The following is a 10059-nucleotide window of genomic DNA, read 5'->3' as shown; positions in this document are numbered from 1 at the left end:
GATTTTCTCTTTCCCTCCTGGACCCCCTAGTACCTCCAGTTTGGGAGAACAGTTGCTGAGAAAACCAGCCTCTTAGCTCAGCCCCCCTTGACAATCTCTCCTCTCCTGATCTCAGATATTTGCCACGGACCAGCTTTATTCGCATGTCCTGCTTGGGCGTTGGAGTCAGGCTATTGGGGTTCCCATCCTGGCTCTGTCATATGACAGTGTCCTGGGAACACAGTCCTGGGTATGCACCCATGTGATGGGTAGCTTTGTTCAAATTAATTTCACTAGCCTCTGTTTCCTGCTCTATCGAGTGCAGCTAATGCGGAGAAAGCACAGAGCTTAAGAGCATCCAGCAAGGACTCAGCTTTGCCTCCTCCTAGCAATGTGACCCCCATATGCCTCTAACAGTTTCTCATCTGTTAAATGGAGATAATAATAGTCCTTATTTCATAGAGCTCTTGAGGGTTAAAAGAGTTAATATGTATGAAGAATTTAGAATAGTGGCTGGTATATAATTAGCACAACATAAGTGTTAACTACTATTGTTATTACCTCACAGGCTTGTTGTGGGAATCAAATGATACAATATGGCTAAAATATCATTCTCTATTCATCCATCCGTCTCTCCATTCACTTATCTATTTATTCATTCACTCTACAGAGTAACATGTGAGGCATGAGGAATAACAGCTGTGAAACAAACACTATCATTCCTTCCCTTGCTTACAGACAATTAATCAAACAGATTATTTCCTGGGAGCCTGTTATTATTGCCTGGCTCAGTGTTGGGCTGAGGGGAACAGTATAGGAGCAAGGGTAAGACAGTGCATAATCTTAGGGTATTTCTAACATTCTAATAGGAAGTCCCAACTAATAAAGAAGATTGAAACTAGAGCAGGTTGTGCGTGTACCCAAGCCCTGTTTTGCATGTGGGTCCTTTGGGCCAGGGGCAGATCATCTTCATGCTTCTAGAAGGTTCGTAAGCACCAGTGGACATGTAAGTGGCCTGTTGCTTAGGTGCCAGGCTGTATGCACCTGGTTGTTTTATTTGGCTCACATATTTGTCTTTTTGATGGTGTGAACTCCTCTGAGTTGTACAGAAAACAAAACAATAAAACGGGTGCTGTTTTTCTTTGGGCTCCTTGAAAGGTATAAATCACTTACAGTGTTTACTTAGACCTCCCATTTCTGGCTTTTTTGCTCTCCATTTTTGTCAGATTATAAAAATTAATCATGGTCATTACAATAGACCATGCTGTAGCCAAATCTAATGGCTGGGATGGAAAAATCCTCCTATCAGTCTGTCCTGCTCTCCCCAGTAATTGGTCTATTCTGGATACAAAACCTCTGGTGGCTGCTGCATGGACCAACTGAGTATTAGTATTATAACCATGCTGTGACCAAATGTAATTTAACATTTACTGGTGGAATGCAAAGTGCTCTTGTGAACCAACTACCCTTCCCCTGTGCTTTGAGATTAAAACACATTTTATGGTTAGAATCTGGAAAAAGCATGAAAGCGTCTGGGCCAAAATACCTGTTAGCGGTGGAGCTGTTGTGTAAAACGGGAGAGACAATAGCATATGTGTACCCGTTTTCGGTGTAATAACGGCTTCCTTGGGAAGCATCTGACAGCAAATGCAGTTTAAGACAGTCGCGGATGTCAGCAAGCCGAGAGTGAGGTTTCTTTTTTCCCCAGCGATGAGGGAGCAGACTCGATTTAATCTGTCACTTGATGTCCTCTCCTCAAAAATAGTGCCCGGGGGCTCTCAGGGGTTTTATTTAGAGGCTCTCAGGAGCTTGGCAGTATGTAAATTATGTGTGAGTGTCCTTCATAGTTCCTGGTGGTCACAATCAGAGGGATTTAAACATGATTTAGCCTTTCAGATGATTTGTGTGAGCACTGGAGCCAGCCAGGGCAGTGGTGACAGTCCAGGCTGCGTTTCTCACCATTGCATCAAATAGGTTTCCATGTCTTGGCTGCTCTGTCCATTCTCCTCCTGGCCTTGGAGGTGGTCTAAGAGCAACCCCGCAGCGTTGGTGGGTGACCTCCGAAATATCTTTACTGCATCAGGGAGTTCTGAGATTTTTCAAAATGGAAGGTTTTATAACTTTAAAAAATACAATTCAATCTATAATGACGGCAAAGCTTCCCGTTCATTTATTCTTTCATTTATTCAATCAACATTTATTGAGCACCTACTATATGCTCCATGTAGGCATTTTAGGCACGAGGAGACAACGAGCTTGGAGAATTTTGCTCTTTTTTCTTCTTCCCTTTTCCTCTCCTCTTCCTTGTTATTATGCTTTCAGGAGGGTTAGGGAAACTAAATATCATTTAAAATTTTTTTTTTTTCCCAATTGAATGGATAAAACAAACTGTGGAATATCCATGCAATGGAATATTACTTAGCCACAAAAAAGGAATGAACTACTGATACTTCCAGTGATGTGGATGAATCTCAAAAGTATTATTCTGCATGAAAGAAGGCAGAACCAAAAGAGTACACACAGTATCACTCCATTTATATAACATTCTAGAAAATGCAAACCAATCTATAGTGACAGAAAGTAAATTAGTGTTTTAATGGTTGCCTGGGGATGGAGGGGGAGGGAAGGAGAGATTGTTAAGGAGCATAGGGAAACTTTGGGGGGTAATTGAAATGTTTGCTCTCTCGATTGTAGTGATGGTTTCACAGTTATATACATGTTTCAAAACTGATCAAATTGTATACTTTACGTATGGACAGTTCAGTGTACTTAAATCATAGCTCAGTAAAGTTGAAGAATTAGGTTTCTCATTTCAAACAATGTTGGAAATGGAGGTTTTAGGTAAGGAATTTAAAGAGAAAATGGAAATTGCCACTGTCACATTTAAACACTTGATCCCTAAAAATTCTTTGGGGCTTGGTCACATTCATTCTGGGAACAAGTATTGGCTTGATGGGGATGGCACTGGGGTTGGCTCCTGCATTGACCCTGGAAAAAGCATAAAGATTTCCTTGTAATTTTGAGTAGTGTTGACTCTCAAACAAGTAAAAAGTCCTTTGAATGCCGGGTCCTAATCCAGTCTCAGAATTAGAGGACCTATGGGTGGTGAGAGAGGTCACAGCCCCCATTGGCAGGTGCATCCAGATGGAGTTCAGGGTCTGAGGCACTAACGCTATTCAGACTGACTTATGGATTATTGATTGGGTGATTATTTTGAAATTCCATAGACCATGCTGGCCATGAAGGACCATCTTTGGTGAAGGATCAGTTTTTTTTTTTCTTCAATATGTCATGGACCAATACTTTTGTAGAATACAATAAAAATATATTACTAGAAAAAATTGAATAGTAAATAGAGTCACACAAAATATAAGCCCCAAATTGCATTACAGGCATACCTCGGAGATAATTGTGGGTTTGGTTCCAGACCACAGCAATAAAGCAGTTATCGCAATAAAGCAAGTCACAAAAATGTTTTGCTTTCCCAGTGCATATAAAAGTTATGTTTACATTATACTGTAGTCTATTAAGTGTGCAATAGCATTATGTCTAAAAAAAACAATGTACATACCTTAATTAAAAATACTTTATTGCTAAAACATGCTAACCATCATCTGAGCCTTTAGCGATTATAGTAGTAATGTCAGAGATCACTGATTCCAGATCATCATAACAAATATAATAAGAATGAAAAAGTTTGAAATATTGTGAGAATTACCAATACGTGACACAGAGACACGAAGTGAGCACATGATGTTGGGAAAACGATGCCAACAGACTTGCCGGACACGGAGTTGCCATGAACCTTCAATTTGTAAAAAAAAGTGCAATATCTGCAAAGTGCCATGAAACAAGGTACACCTGTGCAGATTCAGCAACATGAAATTATTCTGACAAACGGCCAAAGTAGCTTCTAAGCACTTATGCTCAGTTTCTCTGGTTATGGTGTGGCAGACTGACAACAAACTGGACCAAGCCCTGGTCCGAGGACCACAGTTTGAGTAACTCTGGAGTAGTTCAGAACCTCGCAGCCAGTGTGGTCACAAGGGGAGTGGTGAGATACTGCCTCCCCTCGGTGCTCAGGGAAGCTGGATGGGGCCTGGGGAGCCAGAGCCCCCGAGAGCCAGTTGCCTCTGGTCACAAGGAGTTTCTCCCTTTTATCACACTGAGCCACACAGATGTTCCGGTGGTCTCTGTGGAAAAGGATAGGAAGCACCTTAGACCAGGGGTTCTGACACTTCAGTGAGCAAAATAATTGCAGGGGTGGGGGCAGGAGCAGGGCTTGCTAAAAATGCATATTTTTGAACCACAGCTCCAAAGGTTCTAATTCAGTATCTGAGGAGTGAGGGCCAGGAATCTGCATTTTTGTCAATACCCTAGTTACACGATAGTGGACTCCCATGCGTGTGTTCCAAGGACCTCATTTTGAGAAACACTCATACATCCACATAGCGCAGGTGGATCAGTGGTGGGGTGTTCTCCATCTGTATGTACTTACTTCTCTCCGTAAGCTACGTTTAAGACCAGAAATTAAACGGAGAGATGCTTCTGTTAATGTTCTTAGCTTCAGCAAGAGGCACTGTTTATTTCAACAGAGAAATAACCTCTTAAAGGACTTGGGGAGCTCACAGATTCTTTAGGAGGGCAAGAGAGTCAGGCTCAGTCTGTCTTAGATTCGATCTCCAGAAGAGCTCCCAGGAGACATCATTATTGCCACTGGAGAGAGTCCCACTGCTGAGTCCACAGAAGCTGGGCAAACCCCCCCACCAGCAACCCTGCCACTCCTGGGACCTCCTCAGCAGACTGGGTTCTCTTCTTTACAGGCCATGGCTGCAAAGAAAGTCGTCAGCAGGGGCATTTGGTGACTGCTTCATAGCTGCAAGGGAGGCAGGAGAAATGGATGTCTGACATTTTCAGCTTCTGTCTCAGGGGTGCTCTAAAGCTCTTGTAGTGGGGTGTTCCCTGAGCTGGGTGAACCAGCAGAACGTCAGGTGTCCCTGCAGACTCACAGCCTCATCGCCCATCGTCTTCTTTTCCTGAGCATCACAGAAGGCCCAGAGAACACTGTTAAAGGTGACAGTGAGCTCGCCTGTAGGCACGTAGGGCAGCAATAGCCCTTCTGCAGGGCTCCATCCCCTGCATTTGAAGGGGACTCCTTTGTACTCTTAGCAGTTCAACCTGATGTGTTGGAGGATGCCTCGGAAGACTCATCAGGCACCATCAACCCTCAGCAGCCCCCTGGAATGTTCTCAGAAAAACGGGAGGGAGAAGGGAGCTGATATTTTTTGCACACGGGCCAGGACTCGGGCTGGGCTGGAGTTTAGTGCACGCATTAGTTACATGAATGCCCCCAGGAACTCTTGCAAGCAGTTTCTATTTTTCCCATTTTATAGATGAGAAAACTGAGGCTCTTTTGTAATTTCCCTGGTACCACAGAGCTTTGGAGCCTGCTCGATGCCTGAAACCAGGTCTCATGACATCTTTCTGAGAAAACTAAACTAAACTGAATGGAACTAAATGACAACAAAAGCATTTTCAAGTTTTAGGAAGCCCAAGTGAGGAAGGGTCTTGGGGTGGGATTTAGGAGTTCACAGCATGGACATAATCTGGACCTCTAACTTGATTTCAAAGATAAGAAGGTAGAGTTTGAGGGTGCAGGTTCATTAAAATCTCAGGAGCTGCCGTTGTTTTGTATTTTTTTTTTAATGGGTGGTCTTTAAATGCCTTTGATTTGGAACTGATGAAACTGGTGAATTGCTTTGAGCAAAGCCAACACACCCCAATGAATTAAACCATCTCTGGTTCTAGATGAGTTTATAGCTGAAGCTGGTCTCAGTGATCTCTCAGCCACCAATGCCTTCGTATGATCCAGTGGTTAAGACAGGCAGAAACTTCTGTCTCTTCTTTTTTTTCCCTGATGACTGTACTTGAAAAGTAGTATGGGTGTAGTAGAAAGAACCAAGATCTGGGGAAAGGATGTCTGAGTTAAAACCCTTGCTTTGGTCATTAGCAGCAGGATTTTCCCCAAGTCTCTTAAGCTCTTGGAGCTTCACGTCCCTCCTGTATAAGCCGAGTGACTTCATCTGTGTGGTCACCTGTCTGGGAGGTGGTGAAGAACCACAAGACTGTGGGTTCCACTAGGGCAGGACACCTGGTAGGCATTCAATACGTATTTGTGGAATGAATGAATCTAGCGAGAGAAAGTTATGCATCTGTGCACACTCTAAAATGCTGACAGATGCTAGCAGCCTTGTACTGTTATGATGCAGTTGTCTCAAATTGAGTGCATTCAGGAATGACCTGGGGATCGTGTTAGAATGCAGATTCTGAATGGGAAGGTCAGGGCTGGGGCCTGAGATTCCAAATTTCTAACAAGCTCCCGGCTGATGGGGATGTTTCAGGTCATGGACCACTCTTGGTGTAGTGAGGGTTGAACTAAGTGGCCAGCAAGTGCACAAGGCATGCGAGGTGGGGTGGGGTGGGGGGGAAGGGGTCCCCTAGGCCAGTGACCTTCCAATAGGAGCATGGCTCAGTTCTCCAGCTCATCCTGGTTCCAGAAATATCCCCAGTCCAAAAAGCACACGCTCTTTCTTCTCATGCAGCAGTGAGTGTGGCCTTGTGGTGGTATCCCATGTTGGCCATATTTGGTGAAAATGATCCCTCTGGCTGCCCGTTACTCTGAGTCACCCATGCCTGGCACTAGCATTAATAACCACTAATACTTGGTAGGCATGGTGTGTGCTCAGTTTGCACAAGCTTGGCACATGAGAGGTGCTCCAGAAAAGGTAGCTGCTGCTGCAGATGAGGATTGTTTTATGAAATCCTTTCCATCTCTTTTAGTTCTCTTGGCAACTGGACGATGTGGGTGTTAATTGTGTGACTCTGGAATGTCTCTCTCTAGATCCTGGACATACCAGGCTCATTCCCACCTCTGCACCTTTGCTTGAAGCAGTGGTTTTCCCCTGGGGGCAGTTTCCACCTGCATGGACTTTCGGCAGTGTCTGGAGACATTTTTGGTTGTTATGACTAGGGGAGGGGTTGCTACTGGCACCTAGTGAGTAGAGACCACAGATGCCACTAAGCATCCTACAGTGCATAGGACCACTCCCCACGACCAGTAGTTATGGAGCCTAAAATAAATGTCATAGTGCTGGGGCTGAGAAACTCTGGATTAGACAGTTTTTCCTCTAGAGAATACTCTACCCAGCTCCACCTGTGAATACCCTAGAGGTCTCGAAACTGACTTTGGAGTGGAATAATCTCATTATGCTATTTTCTTAACTTTTCAGGCCTATAGCCTTTTAATGCTATGGGTTCAAATCGAGGCCAGTGAGAGCTTCCCTGCCATTCCCACTGCCGTTTATAGTAAGGATGCTGTGGGTGAGGCGATTGTGTTTGCCCATTCAACATGTGTAGGGAGGGAGGGAGGGAGAAAAGGGCCCCAGCGGGTGTGTGCCTGTGTTGTCTATTTCAGAACAAGGCCCTAGAGCTCTTGTCTGCTTCCCATCTCACTGACCAAGCGCAGCAAGGGATGCCTGGGGGCGTGGGTGAGGAGATGGAATGCTTAGCCCCACCTTGACTGCAACATCCAGAGTTTTTTTTTTTTTTTTTTTTTTAAGACAGAAGAAGGGAAAGAAAAGCCTGTTAGGCAACACTTTGGCAGCATAATGCCTTTTCCTCTCCAAAAAATGAGGAAGACCTGATGCGGTGTGGCCTCCCCGGAGTAATTCCAGATTTTTTTTTTTTTTTTTTTTTTTAAGACAGAAGAAGGGAAAGAAAAGCCTGTTAGGCAACACTTTGGCAGCATAATGCCTTTTCCTCTCCAAAAAATGAGGAAGACCTGATGCGGTGTGGCCTCCCCGGAGTAATTTAATCTGGAACGCCTCTCCACAGCACTTGGGTCTCCGCGGCACCTCCCTGGGAGACAGGAACCACCACCAACCCTCCACCGGCATTCCCCGGGCGATCTGCTCTCTCCACGCGACCCATGGGAATCAAAGCGGAGGGAGGCTCCTGGGAGATGGCCTGGTCAGTGCCAGCAAGCCCGGGAGGAGCTGTTAAACAGCACAAGGAAACGTCCACCGGGCTGTGGGAGGCCAGGTGACAGGCTGGTGGCACGATGCCTCCTGGAATTGGTTTCTTCGCTGTGAGCTTGCGTGGGGGATGTTTATCAGAGAGGGCAGACAGGCCTGCCGGGGGACGAGCCTCCATCCTGTTTCCGGCAGCCTTTCACTGCTAGTGACGGTGCCATCCGTGTCAGGCTGAGAAATGGCCATGCCGCAGGCACCTCCGTCAACGCATCTTATTGATCGGCTGTGCTCCTGCCTCCCTGGAACAAGGAAAGAGGAGTAAAGAGTCAGGAGCAGCAGCACAGCCCCAGTCGTGAGGTACTGGTGACTGCAGCTGCTCCCCTGGGTGCCCGTGTACCGGACAGTCCTCAAGGCTGCTCCCCAAGGCGGACCACCAGTCTGTGCCTCCCACAGGGACCTCCCGGGCCTGCCTGCACAATGACCTTTCAGAAAGATGCATGCCTCTTCTGGTTTTTTCCCTCATCAAAGTGGTGTGGCTGTGATTCATTTTCCCACCACTGACACATTGGACCCCTGTTAAATAGGATTGAAAGCAATTAATCTGGGGTGAAACGCCTGAGAATCCCATTCGTAAATAATGCTTTCTGTTAGCACCCCCAGCACTGGTGTGCCAGGGGAGATTTACATACCCAAAGCCTACAGCCCAAACTCACGGGAAAGTGTACCCAGCCCTCTGCCTTTGCACATGGGATTCAATGGCCACGATCAATATATCGCCATCAGCCTCAAGGGGCCATGTTTATGGCGCGTACATAAGAGTTTACAATGCAGAAGAGATGGGATCTACCACCAGCCCCAATCAGGGCATCTTCCAAATAAAAACCGCAAAGGTACTTTAGCAAAAGTTCTGTTCTGTGGCTGTTAAGGCTGCAGAGAAAGGTCTGTTGAGAATAAGGCAGGCTGAAATTAGAGTCAGAATGTGTGAGTGTCAAATGTAGGAAGAGGGCATCCTGGAGTAATCGGCTGAGGTATAGCTGAGCGGTTAAGGGCGTGGCCAATCCTGGCAGTGAACTGTGGCTCCATCACTTGTTAGCTAGTTGACCTTGGGCAAGTTACCTAAGTTCCCCAAGCATCATTTTATTCATGACAATAATAGTACCTGGCCTCATAAGGCGGTTGATAAAGAACTAACGTGCGGAAAATGTGCAGCGCGCCCTTGGGGTTTAATAACAGCTCCAGAAATGTTAGGAAGAAGAGAGAGATGCTGTTGATGATGTTGTTGATGGCAATGATCCCTTTTTGTCTGAAATGTACCCGATGACAACGTACAGCCTCACGTGACTCTTACCTGTCAGGTAAAAAGCAGGTTCGACCACTTCAAAGCGTGCTTGGTGGTAAAGAGACCAGGCAAGAGCGGTGGCAGGACATGTCCCTGGGATAACTGTTTGAACTCTGGAGCTGGACCTCTGCCCTCGAGCCCTTGTCCCTTCACCTTCATCTGTCTTCCTCGTGCTGCCCATTGGCTGGGTGTCCCCAGACCAGGGAGTGATTTTCACGTTAGGGCTGGCGAACCACGGTTACGAAGGAGGATTTGCTGCCAAAATCATCACTCAACATTCTTGTTTGTTTGGTGTGGCTGTTGGATGGTCTGTGCGTTTCTTCCATTCTGCTCATCGTGTATTGCCAATTCACGGTGAATACGGCAAACAGGAGAACCCAAGCAGCCAGAGTCTGAGCGTGGAGGGAAGAGTTGCCAATTCGGCAACTAGGATTCTGTGTACCCTTGCTGGTCAATTCAAACCTTGTGTTTAACTCAGATCATCCCTTCATGGGGGCCATCTGAGTCTGTAATCATCTCAAGAGCTGATATGTACTGAGCCGGGCATTCAGTGTGATGCTTTCCAAGTGCAATTTCAGTTAAGCTTCACAACAGTCTGACAAAGGAGGCCCTTTTATCTGGCAGCCTTCTTGGCTGCAAACAACCCAGGCTGACTTGCCGTTCCAGAAGGAGGGAGTTTATTTGGAAGGACATTGGGGGCTACCAATATAA

The sequence above is a fragment of the Lipotes vexillifer genome, unplaced genomic scaffold (genome assembly GCF_000442215.2).
Source record: "Lipotes vexillifer unplaced genomic scaffold, Lipotes_vexillifer_v1.1 scaffold342, whole genome shotgun sequence".
In the NCBI taxonomy this organism is placed as follows: domain Eukaryota; kingdom Metazoa; phylum Chordata; class Mammalia; order Artiodactyla; family Lipotidae; genus Lipotes; species Lipotes vexillifer.
Note: the sequence above shows the minus strand (reverse complement) of the source record.